Source organism: Coregonus lavaretus (assembly GCF_964263955.1).
Source record: "Coregonus lavaretus genome assembly, chromosome: 31".
Taxonomy (NCBI): Eukaryota; Metazoa; Chordata; class Actinopteri; order Salmoniformes; family Salmonidae; genus Coregonus; species Coregonus lavaretus.
Genome location: NC_140018.1, coordinates 35271923 through 35275881, shown reverse-complemented (window position 1 = coordinate 35275881; position 3959 = coordinate 35271923).

Genomic DNA, 3959 nt, shown 5'->3' with positions numbered 1-3959 from the left:
CATAGTCGTCCGGAACAGCTGGTGCTCTCATGCATGCTTCAGTGTTGCTTGCCTCGAAGCGAGCATAGAAGTGGTTTAGCTCGTCTGGTAGGCTTGTGTCACTGGGCAGCTCGCGGCTGTGCTTCCCTTTGTAGTCTGTAATAGTTTTCAAGCCCTGCCACATCCGACGAGCGTCAGAGCCAGTGTAGTATGATTCAATCTTAGACCTGTATTGACTCTTTGCCTGTTTGATGGTTCGTCGGAGGTCATAGCGGGATTTCTTATAAGCGTCCGGGTTAGAGTCCCGTTCCTTGAAAGCGGCAGCTCTACCCTTTAGCTCAGTGCGGATGTTTCCTGTAATCCATGGCTTCTGGTTGGGGTATGTACGTACGGTCACTGTGGGGACGACATCATCGATGCACTTATTGATGAAGCCAGTGACTGATGTGGTGTACTCCTCAATGCTGTCTGAAGAATCCCGGAACATATTCCAGTCTGTGCTAGCAAAACAGTCCTGTAGCTTAGCATCTGCGTCATCTGACCACTTTTTTTATTAACCGACTCACTGGTGCTTCCTGCTTCAGTTTTTGCTTATAAGCAGGAATCAGGAGGATAGAGTTATGGTCAGATTTGCCAAATGGAGGGCGAGGGAGAGCTTTGTATGTGTCTCTGTGTGTGGAGTAAATGTGGTCTAGAGTTTTTTTCCCTCTGGTTGCACATTTAACATGCTGGTAGAAATTAGGTAGAACGGATTTAAGTTTCCCTGCATTAAAGTCCCCGGCTACTAGGAGCGCTGCATCTGGATGAGCGTTTTCCTGTTGATTAATGGCCTTGTACAACTCATTCAGTGCAATCTTAATGCCAGCATTGGTTTGTGGTGGTAAATAGACAGCTATGAAAAATATAGATAAACTCTCTTGGTAAATAGTGTGGTCTACAGCTTATCATAAGATACTCTACCTCAGGCGAGCAAAACCTCGAGACTTCCTTAGTATTTGATTTTGTGCACCAGCTGTTGTTTACAAATATACAGAGACCGCCACCCCTTGTCTTACCAGAGTCTGACGTTCTGTCCTGCCGATGTAGCGTATAGCCTGCTAGCTGAATGTTATCATTGTTGTCGTTCAGCCACGACTCCGTGAAACATAAGATATTACAGTTTTTAATGTCCCGTTGGTAGGATAACCGTAATCTTAAATCGTCAATTTTATTCTCAAAAGATTGAACGTTGGCTAATAGGATTGATGGGAGAGGCAGTTTACTCGCTCGCCGTCGGATCCTTACAAGGCACCCGGATCTGCGTCCGCGATATCTCCGTCTCTTCCTCACGCGAATGACGGGGATCTGGGCCTTGCCGGGTGTCTGTAGGATATCTTTCGCGACCGCCTCGTTGAAGAAAAAATCTTGGTCCAATGCGAGGTGAGTAATCGCTGTCCTGATATCCAGAAGCTCTCTTTGGTTATAAGAGACGATGGCAGAAACATTATGTACAAAATAAATTACAAATAACGCGGAAAAACACACATAATAGTACAATTGGTTAGAGGGCTGTAAAACGGCAGCCATCTTCTCCGGCGCTGTTCTCCAAATAGGGCTATCTTCTGTATACCCCCCCTACCTTGTCACAACACAACTGATTGGCTCAAACGCATTAAGAAGGATCGAAATTCCACAAATTAACATAAGGCATAAGGCTGTTAATGGCAATGCATTCCATCACTGCCAGCAAAGCTGCCATCAAGGCAAAGGGTGGCTATTTGAAGAACCTCATAAAATATATTTTGAATTGTTTAACACTATTTTAAACTACATGACTCCATATGTGTTATTTCATAGTTTGTCTTCACTATTATTCTACAATGTAGAAAATAGTAAAATTAAAGACAAATCCTTGAATGAGTAGGTGTTCTAAAACTTTTGACCGGTAGTGTACGTGTATGTAGAGTGCGTGTGCTATTGCTTGTGTGCATATGCATGTCTGTACCTTTTGTGTGTGTCTGTTTACAGTCCCCGTTGTTCCATAAGGTGTATTTTTACCTGTTTTTAAAATCTGTTTCCACTGCTTGCATCAGGAATCTAAAGTGGAATAGAGTTCCATGTAGTCATGGCTCTACGTAGTACTGTACACCTCCCATAGTCTGTTCTGGACTTGGGAATTGTGAAGACACCTCTGGTGGCATGTCTTGTGGGGTATGCATGGGTGTCCGAGCTGTGTGGTAGTAGCTTAAAACAGACACCTCGGTACATTCAGCTTGTCAACACTTCTTACAAAAAGAAGCAGTGATGAAGTCAATCTCTCTTCCACTTTGAGCCATGAGAGATTGACATGCATATCATTAATGTTAGCTCCCCGTGTACTTTAAAGGGTCGTGCTGCCCTGTTCTGAGCCAATTGTAATTTTCCTAAGTCCCTCTTTGTGGCACCTGACCACACTACTGAACAGTAGCCCAGGTGCGACAAACCTAGGGCCTGTAGGACCTGCCTTGTTGATAGTGTTGTTCAGAAGGCAGAGCTGCTCTTTATTATGGACAGACTTCTCCCCATTTTAGATACTGTTGTATCAATATGTTGTGATTATGACAGTCTACAATCCAGGATTACTTAAAGCAGTTTAGTCACCTCAACTTGCTCAATTTCCACATTTATTACGAGATTTAGTTGAGGTTTAGTGAATGATTTGTCCCAAATTCAATGCTTTTAGTTTCAGAAATATTTTGGACTAACTTATTCTTTGCCACCCATTCTGAAACTAACTGCAGCTCTTTGTTAAGTGTTGCAGTTATTTCAGTCGCTGTAGTAGCTGACGTGTATAGTGTGCAGTCATCCGCATACATACAGTGGCTTGTGAAATTATTCACCCCCATTTGCATTTTTCCTATTTTGTTGCCTTACAACCTGGAATTAAAATTTATATTTTTGGGGTTTGTATCATTTGATTTACACAACATGCCTACCACTTTGAAGATGCAAAATATATGTTATTGTGAAACAAACAAGAAATAAGACAAAAAAACTGAAAACTTGAGCGTGCATACGTTTTTTTTATGGTGCTGTTTTTTTATAACCCAACCCTGATCTGTACTTCTCCACAACTTTGTTCCTGACCTGTTTGCTGCTTGCTTAGTGGTGTTGCAGACTCTGGGGCCTTTCAGAACAGGTGTGTGTGTATATATATATATATATATATATATATATATATATATATATATATATATATATATATATATATATATATATATACACATATATACACACACATATATATATATATATATATATATATATATATATATATATATATATATATATATATATATATACATACACATACAGTGGGGAAAATAAGTATTTAGTCAGCCACCAATTGTGCAAGTTCTCCCACTTAAAAAGATGAGAGAGGCCTGTAATTTTCATCATAGGTACACGTCAACTATGACAGACAAAAGGAGAAAAAAAAATCCAGAAAATCACATTGTAGGATTTTTTATGAATTTATTTGCAAATTATGGTGGAAAATAAGTATTTGGTCAATAACAAAAGTTTCTCAATACTTTGTTATATACCCTTTGTTGGCAATGACACAGGTTAAACATTTTCTGTAAGGTTTTCACACACTGTTGCTGGTATTTGGGCCCATTCCTCCATGCAGATCTCCTCTAGAGCAGTGATGTTTTGGGGCTGTTGCTGGGCAACACATACTTTCAACTCCCTCCAAATATTTTCTATAGGGTTGAGATCTGGAGACTGGCTAGGCCACTCCGGGACCTTGAAATGCTTCTTACGAAGCCACTCCTTCGTTGCCCGGGCGGTGTGTTTGGGATCATTGTCATGCTGAAAGACCCAGCCACCTTTCATCTTCAATGCCCTTGCTGATGGAAGGAGGTTTTCACTCAAAATCTCACAATACATGGCCCCATTCATTCTTTCCTTTACACGGATCAGTCGTCCTGGTCCCTTTGCAGAAAAACAGCCCCAAAGAA